Source organism: Notamacropus eugenii, chromosome 3, assembly GCF_028372415.1.
Source record: "Notamacropus eugenii isolate mMacEug1 chromosome 3, mMacEug1.pri_v2, whole genome shotgun sequence".
NCBI classification, from domain to species: domain Eukaryota; kingdom Metazoa; phylum Chordata; class Mammalia; order Diprotodontia; family Macropodidae; genus Notamacropus; species Notamacropus eugenii.
In genome coordinates, this window is record NC_092874.1 from 28,231,428 (window position 1) to 28,250,024 (window position 18,597).

Genomic DNA, 18,597 nt, shown 5'->3' on the forward strand with positions numbered 1-18,597 from the left:
CAGAATGTCAACTAATCCCTTCATTTGACAGAAATTATAAGAGAGGAGAAGATAGCAAGAAAAGGACTGAGATTAGATAGTTTCCAAGGTCACTTCCACCTTTAAAATTCTATGATTCTATATTGGGTGCTCCAAGAAAACATTGATTATAACACAGAGGGGTATATGAAAAGGTTTATTTCATATTTATTACCAATATGGGGGGGGGGAGTAAGGGAAGAAAAAAATACAGTACATTATATCTGACTAAATGGATTGAATGATTATTTCCAAGAATCATTAGTCACGATTTACAAAAGAAATTGATAAGCAATAGAGTTGAGCTTGGGTGTTCTGGTATCAATAAATAGTTTCCCCTTCCTCCTTGGTATTTCATGAGGGTAGAATCAAAAGGAATTTATAGTCCATTGGACCCACAGTAGAAAGGAACCACCAATGCAATCATTTGGCAATCCACATTTTACTAGGACTCTTCATGAAAGATTCCCTGAAACAGACCTTAGGCTGTGGTCAGAATTCTAGAATGTCCCTTGTTTCCTTCGCACATAGGGTCAGGTTTACATAAGAGTGTCTCATTTTCCCTCCAAGGTCACACTTTTCCAAACCTGTGTCAATCAAACCGTCAGGCAAGCTCAGTGAGGAAAGCCATTAAGGTACTTAAAATTTCAGATTGTTCAAACCTGGCTGCTTTTCTTCCCTTCTCATTTAAGGTCAGTTTAGTTGGTGGTTTAAATAATCACTGTGTTGACTGTTTAAAAAACAGTCCCTGGGGCCATTTTGTAAACCTTTCTTGTTCCATTAGAGGTAGCAACAGCTTCTTAAATGACTTTAACACAGAGCTTGGTACAAAGTGACTGTTTTAATAAATGTTTTGCACTCATTGCTTCCTCTTGGGTGGGGGCTCTGAACTAGTAGCAAGGGGTTTGCAGGACGCGCATTTAAGATAATGATGTAATTTAATAGGGCAGCTTGAAATGTTTTATAAACATAGAACCAAAATTATTCCAAAGGTCCACAACCTCAGAAATGGTAGTAAAACTATAAAGTCATATTATTCTCCACATTGACCCTTTTTGAACCAAAGCTAGATTCATCAAAGGAAAAACAAGAAAAAAAAATTCAAGTTATTTTGATTTATCATACCCACCATGAAGAAAGATGATTGCCCACCTACTTAAACAAAGAGCTTGCCAAGACATTCAATGCATGAATGACAGTATGGCAAAGCTGTAAATGGAATCCTAGCTTCAGATACCTAAGTAGCTAAAATACAGAAGCAGAGTTGGCTGGAGACAGAACTATGAAACATGCAACATGCGTCTTGAATTTTCTTCAGCTCTCAAAGATGGCTTTCAACCTTTCCTCTTTCTCTTTTTTCTTTCCACATGACCTTGCCATCCTACCATCATCTTAAGCATTAAATGCTGTCCCAAAGAACTCAATGTATCAAAATTATTTCACACTGCATTACCCTTTCTAGGGTTCTATTTTTAAAGAAGACTACAGAAAGGAGAAAATACTGAATACAAAAGAAGTAAGCACTAATGGTATAAATTCAGGCATCAGAAGAGTTTGTGTATGTGTGTGTGTGTGTGTGTGTGTGTGTGTGTATGTGTGTCTGTTTTTAATGGGAGCCCTTTCTAACTCTTTCAAATCACACCACACAGGTCTCTACCAACTCTGTCTCTTTGAAGTCTGACTCTCTGCAAAAGGTTCTGCAAACAGATCATAGAAAAGCCCAGATTTTGTGTCAACTCAGAAGTTTCTTCAGTTTGGGGGTAAGGTGAAACAGAATATGAACACAAAAGAAGTAAGCACTAATGGTATAAATTCAGGCATCAGAAGAGTTTGTGTATGTGTGTGTGTGTGTGTGTGTGTGTGCACATGCAACAGTTATACCTACTTCTCATTTTTATGTCCTTAGGCAAGCTACAGTTATGTCACAATAGATAGAGTTTGGATTCAAATCCCACCTTAGACACAATAGCTGTTCAACTACAGACCGTCTCAGAGCCTAGCCTCCATTTCCTCCTATGCAAAATAGGAATAATTATACTCAAACTGCATAGCTCACAGGGATGTTGTCAGGAAAGTATCCTGCAAACCTTAAACTTCTGTAGAAACACAAGCTCATATTCTGAATTATTTTAAAGTGATTGGGAAAGTAGACACACACTACAGTCATAGCTTGAGTTCAACATCTCAGTAAATCAATCCATATTTATTAAGCACCTACTATTAAGCACAGTACTATTAAAGTACTGTGCTAAATAGTGAGCATACAAATGGAGACCAAAAAACAGTCCCTTCTTTCAAGGAATTTACAATCTAATGAGAAGCACCTAGAGTTTTGCCCTAAGAATTAAAATGTGTAAACTACTGACACTCTTTGACCCAGAAATAACACTACCATGTCTGTATCTCAAAGAGATCAAAGAAAGGGGGAAAGACATTTATGTACAATAATATTTATAGCAGTTCTTTTGTGGTGGAAAAAACTAGAACTTGAGTTGATGCCCATCAATTGGAAATGGCTGAACAAGTTCTGGCATATGATTGTGGTAGAATATTATTAAGCCATAAGAAATGATAAGAAGGCAAGATTTGAAGTGAGCAGAACCAGGAGAACACTGTACACAGTAAGACCAATATTGTAAAGATGAATAACTGTAAGACTTAGCTGTTCTGATCAAGGCAACGATCCAAGACAATTCCAAAGGACCCAGGATGAAAAATATTATCCACCTCCAGAGAGTGAACTGATAAACTCTAAGTACAGACTGAAGCATGCTTTCTTCACTTTCTTTTTTTTACATGGCCAATATGGAAATATGTTTTGAATGACTTCATATGTATAATTGATATCATGTAGCTGGTCTCAGTGGGTAGGGGAAAAGAGAGATGGGAGGGGGAGAGAATTTGGAACTCAATTTAAAAAAAAAGGAATGTTCAAAATAAATAAATGACTGCCTCAAAAAAATTTAAGACACTAAGAAACTTGCAGTACTCTAGCAAGAAAATAATTAGTCCAAATTGGAAGCCCCAAATGCTACATGAGCAGCCACATTGAGATGAGTTGAATTCTTGCCTGCACCCGCTAGCCACCTGCTGACCCTCTCCAATAGGTGCACTTTCAATACTAATTGCTTTGACCTAATTATGTACAGCTTGCCCTAGATGCTCTGCTTTGCAGCTATATTAAATTGAGAAACTAAAATGTATAGTTCCCTGAGTCAGTTAAATTAGGACCAGTAGTTGATCTGATATGTGATAGTGGTCTTAAATACTGTTCTTTTTAGCCTAAAGTACCTTTCCTCTGCAGTAGTAAAAGACTCCTAGACACTAAGGAAATGCATAAAGTGGAGTCTGTCAAGTAAAAGATAGCGGGAGAGGGTGGCAGGAATGGGTAGCACAAAATATGTCCTCATTCCCTTTTTCATCCTTCTTGGTTGACAGACCTTTACAATGGTAATAGACAAATGACACTGGATAATTATCCCATATCTTCATACACTTATCTTTTTTCCTCCACAAGGAAAAGAACTGGTTCCTTACAATTCAGACACTTCCAAGAGAAGGCACGATAAATTCTTGATTCAAAAATTTCTAAATTTGCAGTGCATATGTAAAATAAGATGGCATGAAGGAATACTGAGCTTTTTAGATATGATTAGAATGTACAATTATCCATACTTTATTTTAAAAAACATCTAAAAGGCAATCTCTGGAGCCAAATTGGAAAAAATTGATGGTACGATGATCCAACTCTTTTCCAAGGTAAATTGTATCTTTCAACAATGATGTGGATTTTTTTTAATGTCTTGTGGAAGGAATTTAAAATATCTCTTGCTGTTAAATATCACCATGTTTGCATACATTATTGTGTGTGCAGTGCAATGTCGCCCTCCATATTGTCACGATTTGGCAGGCCATGAAGACTGCAAACTTCCCACCACATGAGACAGTTGTCACTATTGTGTGCGGACTACTCGAGAAAAGGGACTCATCCAGGTTCCAGAAGGAGCTTTCTAAATAGAATATCTCCAAGGATATAAATGTGAAATTGTGGCTTTTTCCTATTGGCTGACTAAAACAACTGGCATCTTTCAGAGACTATGCATCATGCAAAGGAGACCAAGCAAGAAATATACTAGAAATACTCTGCTTCTTTTGCCATGTGATGAAAACCAGAAAACTGAGAACCAGTTAGCCCTCCTTGTTCTCCAGCACATTTGTCTCCTTGTCAATAGCCATCCCCAGAGTCAAAACCCTTGCAAAATGATAATAAAGGATAGTTCTTCAAAGACTCAGCAGCCTATCACACTCTAGGCCTCTGTCAAAGAGCTGCTTGTCACTCTGTTCCAGTTTTCCTTTTCTTATCTTCCCTGAAGTGGCTCACAATTGGCACATTTCATAAGAAGCCTTAGAGATCTCAGTTAACAGAATGTTTGAGTTAGAAAAAGCCTTATGAAAGAACATCTCATGTGACATTTTGGAAAGGTTCTTTGGATGTGAATACAGAATCACTGAATTTCAGAGGTGGAAGAGACGTCAGGGGCTTTCTAGTCCAACCTGAGTAGGGATCTTACAGTGATCATATAGCCTATGTTTGAATGCTTCCAGAGGAAAGAAACCCATTACCTTCTGCAGCATTTATTATGCATTTGGATGTCTTAAATTATTAGAAAACCTTTCTTATATTACAAAGATATTTGTCACTCAATAACTTCCATCTAAGGTCCCTAGTTCTACCTTCTTGAGCCAAGCATGCACTCATTGAGTTAATCATGCACATCAAGTATTGATTAGGTGGCATATATGTGCTAGGTACTGGAGATAAAAGAAAAAAAACAAAAAATTCTCTGCCCTTAAGAAGCAGTACATTCTACTGGGGGAAAACAGCATGTACACATACACAAAATGTTTTTTACAAAATATAATCAAGGTAGACACAAACTGATTTCACAGCGGAATAAGTCTAGCCCTTCCACACAATCTTGAGGGCAGATTTTGCTCCTGTGACTGCCATTTGAGATGTGGGCTTAGCTATTTGATCACACCAACCAGCACTCAACACAGAAGTACCTACAATCTCTTAATAAATGATATTCATGGTATTCTGGTTGAATTGGAATCCTGAATCACTCTAAAGTATTGTGCAGATCCTTTTTAAAGAGGCAGTGGGTTATTAGGAAAAGAACACTGCAATGAGAGGAATCAAAGACCTGGGATCCTAATCCTAGTACCCCCACTTGCCACAGGTAGCCTGCTGGAGTAGATAGTGTTGGACTCAGAACAAAGAATACCTCAATTCAAGTCTTAATTTTGGCCACAGATTCTTAAACTAGAGGTTTTAAAAAATATTTTAATAACTATTTCAAAATTTTATGCACTGAAAAATATTCTAAGGAGGATCCCATAAGCTTCACCGCACTACTAAAGGGGACCATGCCACACAAAAAAGGGAATAACATCTGCTTAGATATTCAATAACTGTTTGATCAGGACAAGTCATTTAACCTCTCTGACATCAATTTCCTATAAGATAGGAGTTACAGTATTAATGCATGAATTAATGTATGAATCATGTTAAGTAAAGTGCTTTTTAAACCTAACAGTATACCACAAATATGATTTAATATGTATTATTAAAATACATAATTGTTATAATCATCAACTAAATCTAGGCTTCTAATGTAGTAAGATGATGAAGGCATTCGTGGTATATTCCAGGTTTAGCCTCTGGTCCTCAGTTAAAGAAGCAAATAAACCAGCACCAGTGACTCAGAGGAAATATCTTATCTTAATTTCACCTTGTCCCAAGCAATGGCAGCACCAGTGCCAGTCAGTCCAACCTTGTTAAGACTGGAAGAGATATCATCACTGGGAGAGAAAAAAATACTTATTTTCCCTCTCCATAGCCACTGTCTGATAATTTTTTTAAAAAGACCTATCTTCCTTTCCTGCATCAATATTTTTCAAATATTTATACCTCTCTATCATCAAGTTAGTCAATACAGCATGGGTGGATCACTGCACTTGACTTTATCCTAAGAAGAGAGAACCCCTCTAATGTGACTATTTACCCAAAGATCTTAACGGATTGAATCACTGAATCCTGCTGTTGAATCCTTCAAGGGACATAACATATCTGCAAATTCTTAGCTTTGAGGAAATGACTTTGTTTATGTATGTGATATTATCTCTTCCTGTGATGATGATGATGATGATGATGATGATGATGATGATGATGATGATGGTGATGATGATGATGATGAAGCAAGTGGAGGAGTGGTAAGATTCATTGGCATAATCCAGCATGTTGAGTCTGACAGTTATAGATAGTTGCTTGTACAGACTATGCAATAAAGAGCAAGGGGGCTTAACCTGACAGATTAAGTGATTCAGGGCAGAAAAAAGTAGGTGGCTAGCTACCTAATAGCCACACCACATGGGGGTCTATGGTAGAAACATCATGCAATAGCCTCATTTTCAGTAGATCTAGACTTAGGGGTAACACAAAGACTTAGTACTAGGAACACTTCCCTGACAATTGAAACTGTCTGTGAGTGTAATAGGCTGTCTTAGGAGACAGCAGACTTCCCTTTATGGAGGACAATAAGTGAAGATTGGATGATCACTGGTTGGTTAAGCTGTAGAGGATGCTCCTGTTAAGATACTAGTTAATTAGATAGCCACTGAGTCTACCTTCTTTCTCCACCAACTCTGAGAGTCTAGGATTCTTAGATGGTGCCATGCCTAGGATATATATTGAAGAGCAAGAGAACTTTGCCTGGCAGAATGAAAAATATGACTAAAAAAAGAGTAGAGCTTTTAGTCAAGAGGCCTGTGGTAGAGTACTTGTCCAATTTGGGGAGAAGGTCTTTTGTCTAGGAAGGGAACAAAATCCCTTTGTAAGATAGTGTGCAAACATTTTACATCCTCAAAATCTGTAAATATCAAAATCCCCTGGCCAGAGGATGACAGATCCAAGGAATGGATTTATCATGAATGCCAGCATTAGAGAACATTATGAGATGACTGAGAAGCATTATGAGAGAAACCTTTCTAGAACACTTTCTTTTATAACTCCCTTAGCATCATCCTCAAGAGGGACAGTATAATTATTTTATTTTGTCCTCATTTACATTTTGTTCACATTTAGAATTAGTGGCCATTCATAGGGAAACCAGCTATATCAGTAAGTTGTACCATGGCTGTTCCAAGGTGCTCTGGATGAAAAATATTCAATTTAACAAACATTTATTAAATCACTCTTATGAGACAAGCACTTTGCTGGGTGCTGAACTTATAAAGGCAAAACCAAATAGGAGAACCTGACCACAAAGGGCTCCTATTCTATTGAGGACAAGGTGGGAATATGAACAAAGAAAATCAAATATAAGATAAATGCAAAATAATTTCAAGGGAGTGAAAATGAATAACTGCGGAATGGCAAACAGCAAGGTCCCTAGTGGTAGATGGGACTTGAGTTGAGCTTCAAAGAAAGCTAAGGACTTCAAAAGATAGAGCAAGAAGGGTACACATTCTAGGTATGAGGCTAGAGAGAGAAGGAAGGAAAGGCAAGTTAAGCATTTACTAAAAGTCTACTGTGTGCCAGACATCATGGAAAGTGCATAAGCAACAAAAAAAAGAGGCAAAACAGTCCCTTCTCTCAAGAAATTCACAATTGAATGTGCAGATAACATTCAAGTAATTATGATCAAATATAAACAGGATGATTTGAAGATAATCTCAGAGGGAAGGCAATAAGATTGAGGGGGGTTGGGAAGCTTTGATTCATCCAGTGACAATGAGTCAAATGAAGAAGGAATGACCTTTTGAAGTCAAAATTTCAGAGTGGGATTCAGTCCTCTGGAATCCCTGGACCTTGTTTTAGGACCAACCTAAAAGCAACTGTTAACAATATAAAGTCTTTTTCATGAAAGAAAATGTCTGCAAGACAGAATGCAGACAGTAGGACTTTAGCTAGGGGTTGATGGAAGCCAGGAAAGCAAGGAGGGAGAGGCTTCTAGGCATAGAGGACAACCAGTGAAAACTCATGGAATCAGGGGAAAGGATATCCAATGAGAGGAACAGTAAAGAGACCAAGTTCAATGGAGAGAAGAGGGAGAAGTGCATGAGGAAATAAGAAATCACAAGGGACCTCTGAATAAGAAGGTCATTATTACAGTTGAGTTTGATCTATGTTGCATCTACCAACTTTACCATAAGCCCAATGAGGCCAGGGACCTTTTCTGTCCTACACTTTGTACCTACCCCAGGACCTAGTACAGAGCTTGAGAAAACAAGAAGTGATTATTTTATTGCTGACACTCACGTGATGATTTACAGACATCTCACCTGACCCTCTCAACAATGAATCAGGTATGATTAGTCACATTTTTTAAAAGAAGCAGAGATGCAGAAAGATTAAGTGACTATCTCTAGCATCAAAAGTAGGATTCAAACCCAGTTCCCTCCTTCAAGACATTGCTCTTTCCATTATATTATAATGACAAAAATGTTCAAAAAATGAATGAGTAAAATATATGGAATCTTAGTTTAAAAGGAATTGATCAGAGAAGTCCCTAATCAAATTGCAGCATTTCTCACTAAAGAATCAACTATTCCCCCTTATGACCTATAAAGGAAGCTAACTGCACTTTTGGGGGTTCAACTCTTGCTGACTCACTCTTCACTTCCTCCCTTGAGGTTTTTCCAAAGTTGATCAAGATGAGCAGAAAAATATATTTTTCACTCCCTACCCTATTCCTATTGCCTCTGCCACTACCATCAGGAGCAGAAATGGTGACTTTTATCAGAATATAAAACAGGGGGAAATGTGTTTATATATGGCTGATGGGGAGGTATCAAAGATTCTTTTCCTGAATCACAAACTTCTCTATAGGGGTAGGAGATTTCAAATTCTCTTGACACTCAAGATAACATGATAAATAATTTAGAACTATTGGCATCTGCTTTGAGAAGTATTTTTAGATATCTTCCAAGTTCAGGAGATCCTAAGTTTGACAGTTTGGGTACTAGACTTTCTAGAGAGAGGTTTTCTAATTCATCCTGTTTCCTGTAGAAGGAAGATAACATGAATACTACAGAGTCCCACTGGAGAAAAAGACAATGAGACACTTTGAGAATACCAGTGAAATGACAAGGGAATTTGGGCAGCAAGCTCTAGAGCACATTTTTCTTTGGGGATAGGTATAACCCATGGGGTGGTGGTATTTGAGTTTGAAGGAGACTTATAGGACTCTGTACAAAGAGAATCTCACTGGGACAACATAGATTGCCCCAAACAGCAACCCCCAGTTCAATTCCCTTTGGGGGTATGGAGAACCAATGAACTATTTGAATACTTTATTCTACTGTGTTTCTTAATGGACTCTTGTGAGTCCTTAGCAACTTGTGCATTTTCTGAGAATGAAATAAAGTTCATCTCATACCCAATAACTCTATTGCATGTTGAGGGGAATGAGATATACAAAATTTTTATCTTGTAAACCTTCTTTGATTACCCAGTGACAATGAGTCAAATGAAGAGAGAATGATATTTTGAGGTCAAAATTTCAGAGTGGGGGGAGCCAAGATGGCGGAGTAGAAAGACGCACATACACATAGCTCTGAACCCACAACCCATAGAATGGCTACAGGGAAGTAACTCACGGCGAATTCCGCACCCAGAGGCCACGGAACATTGGAGCGAGGGAGATTTCTGTTCCAGAGAGACCTGCAAACCTCTCGCCGGGGGGTCCTTCGCGCTGAGGACTGGGCGCCGGGACTGGGAGCTGAGTGCAGCCCTGCCGCGGCCGCGGCACCGAGAGGAAAAGATCCGAGCAGGCTTCACAGACAGGATCTCCAGCGGCCACGCGGGTCCCTCCACCCACAGAGGGATCTGCAAACCTCTCGCAAAAGGTCCGTCGCGCTGCAGACACAAAGCCCAGCCCAGACCTGCTGCGGCCACGGCTGTGGCACCGAGAGAAACAGATCCGAGCAGGCTTCAGGGACGGGATCTCCAGCGGCCGCACAAGTCCCTCCACCCACAGGTGACAGGGGTGGGTGAGAGAGTCTCTTTGGCGGGTCGAGAGGGGAGTGGGGTGCCCCCATAATTCAGGCCCCCCCCCCCCCGGGAGGTAGAAGCTGAGAGGCGGCTGCAGACAGGGGCTCCCCAAGCGGGCAGGAGCCTGAATCCATTGCGGAAGGTCTGCGCATAAACCCCCTGAGGGAACTGAGCCTGAGAGGTGGCCCTGCCCCGATCTCAGCACCAGATCATAATCTCATACTGAATAGCAGCCCTGACCCCGCCAAAAGCCCTGAGGCTGGAAGCAGCATTTGAATCTCAGACCACAAACACGGGCTGGGAGGATCAGGAGGTGAGGTGGGTGTGAGGAAAATATTCAGAGGTCAAGTCACTGGCTGGGAAAATGCCCAGAAAAGGGAAAAGAAATAAGACTATAGAAGGTTACTTTCTTGGCGAACAGGCATTTCCTCCCTTCCTTTCTGATGAGGAAGAACAATGCTTACCATCAGGCAAAGACACAGAAATCAAGGCTTCTGTGTCCCAGCCCACCCAATGGGCTCAGGCCATGGAAGAGCTCAAAAAGAATTTTGAAAATCAAGTTAGAGAGGTGGAGGAAAAGCTGGGAAGAGAAATGAGAGACATGAAGTCAAAGCATGAACAGCAGATCAGCTCCCTGCTAAGGGAGACCCAAAAAAATGTTGAAGAAATTAACACCTTAAAAACTAGCCTAACTCAATTGGCAAAAGAGGTTCAAAAAGCCAATGAGGAGAAGAATGCTTTCAAAAGCAGAATTAGCCAAATGGAAAAGGAGATTCAAAAGCTCACTGAAGAAAATAGTTCTTCCAAAATTAGAATGGCACAGATGGAGGCTAATGACCTTATGCAAAACCAAGAAATCACAGAACAAAGAGAGAAGAATGGAAAAATGGAAGATAATGTGAAATATCTCATTGGAAAAACAACAGACCTGGAAAATAGATCCAGGAGAGACAATTTAAAAATTATGGGACTACCTGAAAGCCATGATCAAAAGAAGAGCCTAGACATCATCCTTCATGAAATTATCAAGGAAAACTGCCCTGAGATTCTAGAACCAGAGGGCAAAATAAATATTCAAGGAATCCACAGAACACCGCCTGAAAGAGATCCAAAAAGAGAAACTCCTAGGAACATTGTGGCCAAATTCCAGAGTTCCCAGGTCAAGGAGAAAATACTGCAGGCAGCTAGAAAGAAACAATTCAAGTATTGTGGAAATACAATCAGGATAACACAAGATCTAGCAGCCTCTACATTAAGGGATCGAAGGGCATGGAACAGTATATTCCAGAAGTCAAAGGAACTAGGACTAAAACCAAGAATCACCTACCCAGCAAAACTGACTATAATACTTCAGGGGAAAAAATGGTCTTTCAATGAAATAGAGGATTTTCAAGTATTCTTGATGAAAAGACCAGAGCTGAAAAGAAAATTTGACTTTCAAACACAAGAATGAAGAGAACCATGAAAAGGTGAACAGCAAAGTGAAGTCATAAGGGACTTACTAAAGCTGAACTGTTTACATTCCTACATGGAAAGACAATATTTGTAACTCTTGAAACATTTCAGTATCTGGGTACTGGGTGGGATTACACATGCACACACGCTCACATACATAGAGACAGAGTGCACAGAGTGAATTGAATAGGTTGGGATCATATCTTTAAAACAAAATGAAATCAAGCAGTGAGAGAGAAATATATTGGGAAGAGAAAGGGAGAAATTGAATGGGGCAAATTATCTCTCATAAAAGAGGCAATCAAAAGACTCATTAGTGGAGGGATAAAGAGGGGAGGTGAGAGAAAAACATGAAGTCTACTCTCATCACATTCCACTAAAGAAAAGAATAAAGTGCACACTCATTTTGGTAGGAAAACCTATCTCACAATACAGGAAAGTGGGGGATAAGGGGACAAGCAGGGTGGGGGGGATGATAGAAGGCAGGGCATGAGGAGGAGAGTGCAATTCGAGGTCGACACTCATGGGGAGGGATAGGATCAAAAGAGAATAGAAGTAATGGGGGACAGGATAGGATGGAGGGAAATATAGTTAGTCCTATACAACACAACTATTATGGAAGTCATTTGCAAAACTACACAGATATGGCCTATATTGAATTGCTTGCCTTCCAAAGGGAAGGGGTGGGGAGGGAGGGAGGAAGAGAAGTTGGAACTCAAAGTGTTAGGATCAACTGTCGAGTAATGTTCTTGCCACTAGGAAATAAGAAAAACAGGTAAAGGGGTATAGAAAGCTATCTGCCCCTACAGGACAAAAGAGAAGATGGAGACAAGGGCAGAGAGGGATGATAGAAGAGAGAGCAGATTGGTCATAGGGGCAATTAGAATGCTTGGTGTTTGGGGGGGGAGGGGATAAAAGGGGAGAAAATTTGTAACCCAAAATTTTGTGAAAATGAATGTTAAAAGTTAAATAAATAAATTTAATAATAAAATAAAAAAAAAAATATTAAAATTTCAGAGTGGGACTCAGTCCTCCAGGAATCCCTGGACCTTGTTTTAGGACTAACCTAAAAACAGCTATTAATAATATAAAACCTTTTTCATGAAAGAAAATGTTTACCAGAAAGAATGCAGACATATACGAAGGAATGTGGACATATATGAAGGAATGTTCTGTGAATGGCAGCCTATTGATGGGGGCTGTCATTTTACTACTAAAGCACTTTGGGTCCTCCTCACTCAGTTAAGTGTAGGTAAGCTGCCAGCCTGTCAAGTTTTCCATCAAGTTTAGTACATGCTAGAGAGAGACCTAAGGATGTATTGAAGCGTGAGACCTTTTCCTTTATCTCCATTTCAAATCTATGTGTTCTCTGCTTGATCAACCATGGTGTGCTGGGTATTGGAGGAAGTCAACCAACAGAAAAGAATTCTTTACAAAAGACCCGATGCTGATTTGAACACAAATATGACAACTGATACTCAGATTCACAGAATTTCTAAGTCATAAGGGACCTCAGAGGCCATCTAGTCAAACTCATACCTAAACAAAAATGAACTCAGCAATATATCTGACAAGTGGTCGCCCAGTCTTAGCTGCAAAACCTCCAGTAACTGGGGAATCACTACCTCCAAATGCTGTTCATTAAACATGGAGGCAGCTCTCATTTTAAAGAAATTTGTCTTTATTTGAAAGCCAAAGTCTGTCTCTTAGCAACTTCCAGACAATGTTCTTAGTTCTTCCCCAGGGGTCCGAGCAGCTAGACTTTAAGGTCACATAACCGAACCAATTTATTCCTTCCTTAAAAACTGGCACCTGAAGACTTAGCCATTTGGGATTCAGAATCTAAGATCCAAATGCCTTTCAGTAACAGAAGAGAAGGGAAATTGCCATTGTAATTTTAAGGCTAAACTTAGGGAAAAGTTTGACTCATGTCCCATGCCTTGAATTCACATTGTTATTTTTTTTTCTTTTCTCATTTAGAAAACTCTTCAAATTCTTTAAGAAAGAAGAAGTCAGAAAGTGCCCAAGTCCAAGTTCCAGGGGTGGGGAACCTTCAGCAATCAGGCCGCGTATGATCAAACTTGGTTTCAATCAAAAGACCAAACTTGAGGACCTAGAGGGCCACATGTGGCCTCAAGGCTGCAGGTTCCCCACCCCTGCTCTGAACTCTTCTACTTCTGCCCTGGACCTCTGCAGCTTCCACATCTGATTGGTGAGTTCCTCCATAGAACCCCCATTTGAGAATGTGCCTATGCCAACCATGCCAATTTTTGAAGCAACTCAGCTCCTGACTCTCTAGAGTCTGTAGACTTTTCTAGACTTGCAGCCCTGTGTAAGTACTTCTCTATTCTTCAGTTCTTTTTAAATGTATTGTCTCTTTAAGAGGGTGGAGACAAGATAGTGGAATAGAAAGATGCACATACTCTAGTTCTTCCCAAACAGCCCGCAAAATAGCTGTAAAAAAAATGATTCTAAACAAATTCTAGAGCAGCAGAAGCAACAGAAACAACAAAGTGAAAGAGATTTCCAGCCCAAGGTAGCCTGGAAAGGTCTATCACACAGAGCATAGCCCACGGAGCCCAGCCCAGCCTTGGCCACACAGTGCAGCAGGGACAGGATCAGAACAGATTCCTGACTCAAAGTCAAGTAACTGGCTGGAAAAATGCTCAAAAAAAGGAAAAAATAAGACTATAGAAGGTTACTTTCTTGGTGAACAGGTATTTTCTTCCATCTTTTTGGGTTGAGGAAGAACAAGGCTTACCATCAGAGACCTCCAAAATAAATATGCAATGGTCTCGGGCCATGGAAGAGCTCAAAAAGGATTTTGAAAAGCAAGGAAGAAAGGTAGAGGAAAAATTGGGAAGAGAAATGAGAGTGATGCAAGAAAATCATGAAAAGAGATTCAATAGTTTACTAAAGGAGACCCAAAAAATGCTGAAGAAAACAACACCTTTAAAAATAGGCTAACTCAATTTGCAAAAGAGGTCCAAAAAGACAGTGAGGAGAAGAATGCATCAAAAAGCACAATTAGCCAAATGGAAAAGGAGGTTCAAAAGCTCACTGAAGAAAATAGTTCTTTAAAAACTGGAATGGAGCAGGTGGAAGCTAATGACTTTATGAAAAACTAAGAAATTAAAAAAACAAAACCAAAAGAATGAAAAAATACAAGACAATGTGAAATATATCATTAGAAAAACAGCTGACCAGAAAAATCGATCCAGGAAAGACAATCTAAAAATTATGGGACTATCTGAAAGTCATGATCAAAAAAATTGCCTAGACATTGTCTTTCATGAAATTATCAAGGAAAACTGCCTGATATTCTAGAACCAGAGGGCAAAGTAAATATTAAAAGAATCCACTGATAACCTCCTGAAAGAGATCCAAAAAGAGAAACTCCTAGGAATATTGTAGCTAAATTCCAGAGTTCTCAAGTCAAGGAGAAAATATTGCAAGCAGCCAGAAAGAAAGAATTTGAGTACTGTGGAAAAGCAATCAGGATAACACAAGATCTAGCAGCATCTACATTAAGGGATCAAAGGGCTTAAAATATGATATTCCAGAAGTCAAAGGAACTATGATTAAAATCAAGAAGCACCTACTCAGCAAAACTGAGTATAATAATTCAGACAAAAAAATGGTCATTCAATGAAATAGAGGACTTTCAAGCATTCTTGATGAAAAGACCAGAGCTGAATAGAAAATTTGACTTTCAGACACAGGAATCAAGAGAAGCATGAAAAGGTAAACAGGAAAGAGAAATCATAGGGGACTTACTAATGTTGAACTTTTTACATTACGACATGGAAAGATAATATTTGTAACTCTTGAAACTTTTCTCAGTATTTGGGTAGTTGGAAGGATTATACACATACACACATATACATACATACATACGTACATATACATACATATATATATATACATATATATATATATATGGACAGAGAGCACAGGGTTAGTTGAATAGGAAGGCATGATATCTAAATAAATAAAATTAAGGGCTGAGAGAGTAGTATATTGGATGGAGAAAGGGAGAAATGGAATGGGGCAAATTATCTCTCATAAAAGAGGCAAGAAAAAGCTTTTTCAATGGAGTGGGAAAGGGGAGAGGTGAAAGGGAAAAAATGAAGCTTACTCTCATCACATTTGGCTTAAGGATGGAATAACACACTCACTCAATTTGTTATGAAAATCTGTCTTACAGGAATGTAGGGGAGAAGGGGATAAGCAGGGTGGGGGACGATGGAAGGGAGGGCAAGTGGGAGGAGGGAACAATTAGAAGTCAACACTTTTGGGGAAAGACAAGGTCAAAAGAGAGAATAGAATAAATGGCAGGCAGGATAGGATGGAGCAAAATATAGTTAGTGTTACACAACATGACTATTATGGAAGTCTTTTGCAAAACTACACATATATAGCCTATATTGAATTGCTTGCCTTCTCAGTGGGCATGGGTGAGGAGGGAGGAAGGAAGAGGAGTTAGAACTCAAAGTTTTAGGAACATATGCTGAGAATTGTTTTTGCATACAGTTGTGAAATAAGAAATACAGTTAATGGGGTATAGAAATTTATCTTGCCCTACAGGACAAAAGAGAAGATGGGGATAAGGGAAGAGAGGGGTGGGGTTACAAATAACAATATCATTCACATACTGAATTAAACTACTGCCTGCTAGTTTCAGGTGCCTTAAATCCCTTCCCAAAGCCTGGCCAAATAAATGAGGGTTATCTCGAAAGCTTTGGGGCAAGACTGTCCAAGTTAGCTGATATGGACTTGATTCCCCAGGAAAAGTACATTCAAAGGCAAAAATAAATTGTGAATACTCTCCATTAGGCTTTTTTGTGAGAAGGGTTGCAGTGTTGCAAGGAGATGAACAAGGGACAAAGATTCTATACTTAAGGAATTTTTCAATTAAAGATTGTAGTTCTTCCCAGGTCTCAGGCTTAATCTGATACTGGCTGAGATGGGGGAGCACTTTAGGGTTTGGGAGACTAACAGTGGTTGGGGTTGCAGAAGTAGCTCTCTCTGGAATTCTGGTGTCCCAAATATTTGGCCTGACTGTCTCCCACACTCTCAAGCAAACCAGGGAAGATGTAGTGAACAGAAGCAAAAGGGAGATGGGAGGTTTAACTAGAGAAAATTGGCTTCCCAATTTCACCATCAGGTCCCTTCCCAACAAGGGGGCAGGGTCAGAGGAGGGCATAAGGAAGGAGTGTTTAAACAACAGATCCTCAAGCAGGCTGGGGAGGGGGTATGTCTGGAGACATTCCTTAGTTTCCCTTTCCATGCCTATGACTCAAGGGGTCAAGGGATGGGTAGGGGCAGAGTGACTGGTTAAAGCAAAGAATTTAGCCTTGTTAAAGTGGGTAACCTTACCTTCAGCCTTTGTTTTTGCCCAGGACTTGGTCAGAGAGGTAGAGAAAGTGGGAGCACTGCCAGCACCCAGGCTTTCCCGTAGTTCAAAGTCTTGAGAAGACTGGAGGACAGGGTACTGGGGGCGGCTTTTCCAACCTTGGAAACAATTCTTCCTCCAATGTCCCTTCTGGTCACATGGGCATGGTTCCACAGGCATTGGTTCCTGGGGCTCCCTCTGGGGGGGCGCCCTGGAGGGGCACTCCTTGGACCAGTGACCCTCCTTGTGGCAACAAAAGCAGGTTTCCCCACTGCCCAAGTAGCCAGCCTTCCTCTAAGGGGGTGCCCTGGAGGGGTGCTCCCTGGGTCTTTTCCTGGACAAGGCTGCAGCCAAGAATAGAGCATGCTCCTTGGCCCTAGCCCTTCTCCTTCATTCCCTTTCCTCTGCTGCAACTAGACCTCTGTTGTTAAAGACTCCAAAGGCTTTCTCCAGTAACTGGGCCTGAGGGGTTTGGGGTCCCATTGCCAATTTCTGCAGTTTCCTCCAAATATCTGGAGCAGACTGATTAATAAAATACATGCTAAGGATTACTGCCCCTTCTATGGAGTCAGGATCCAAATTTGCATGCTTTTTAATAGCTTCTACTAGCCGGTTTTGAAAAAGGGCAGGGTTTTCCTTTTCTCCCTGAGTAATTTCCCTAATTTTTTGAAAATTTACTTGTTTTTGAAATGCAGTTTTTAGGCCTTCTAACAGGCAAATTGCCATAAAGTCTCTCTTGTCCCTGTCCTCACTCTTTTGATAATCCTATCCTGGATCACTAGTGGGAATAGCAGCTGTTCCTGGGGGGTATTTTATGGGATTATTGCTAGCCATATGATCCCCAAACTTTTGGGCATGTTCCCAAATTCTCCCCTTCTCCTCAACAGTACAACCAACAGAGAAAAGAATATGCAGATCCTTCCAAGAAAGTTCAAATTGCAGGGATATGTCCCTAAAACCCTCAGTAACCCTAGTGGGATCTTCAGAATATCTCCCCAGTTTCTCTTTAATCTGGGTGAGATCTGAAAGAGAGAATGGAACACACATCTTGGTTGTCCCACTGGGTGGGGTAGGCACTTCTCTCAAGGGAAACAGCCCTGAAGGCCCAGTGGGGACAGGGGCTTGTGGAGGAAGATAGGAAGTCCCACTTCTTGTGAGGGAGGGGATGGGGAATGCCTGCTGAAGTGGATTAGGCTGCAGGGGCAGGGGATCTGGCTGGCAAGGGGAAAGATCCGCTGGTACCTGAGGAAGAGTAGGGATCAAAGAGGGAGATGCCCCAGAGAATGCCACGGGAGCGTGGTCTAAAGCCTGAGTGAATATTGCCCCAGCGAGAGGGGCTGGAGAGGGAGGCACCCCAGCAAGGCCCATAGTTGGGGACTGAGGTAGAGTCCCCAAGGAGGGGTGGGTTATGGGCAGTGATACTGTAGAGACTGCCATGGGGGTGGGGCCTGAGATCTGAGTGAATGTTGCCCCAGTGAGAGGGGCTTCAGAGGGAGGCACCTCAGCAAGCCCCGTGGCTGGGAACTCAGCGGGGGTTGGTAATAGAGATAGGGGAGAAAGTGAGGTGGAGACCCTAGGAGCCATAAACAGAGGGTCATCCAAAACATCCAATTCACCCCCATTTCCTTTTTGTGGGATGGTTCTAGCTACAAGCATCTTACAATCTGTTCTG

At 40.6% G+C, this 18,597-nt stretch overlaps 1 long non-coding RNA gene across 1 annotated transcript in view; it reads left to right on the forward strand.

Moving 5' to 3' along the window:
- The window catches only part of LOC140531101 (uncharacterized), a 122,821-nt gene that overhangs the window by 89,838 nt on the left and 14,386 nt on the right, over window positions 1-18,597 (forward strand). The window contains exon 2 of the long non-coding RNA XR_011976276.1: window positions 13,511-13,742. This is a non-coding gene — a long non-coding RNA (uncharacterized lncRNA). The remainder of the gene's footprint in view (window positions 1-13,510; window positions 13,743-18,597) is intronic.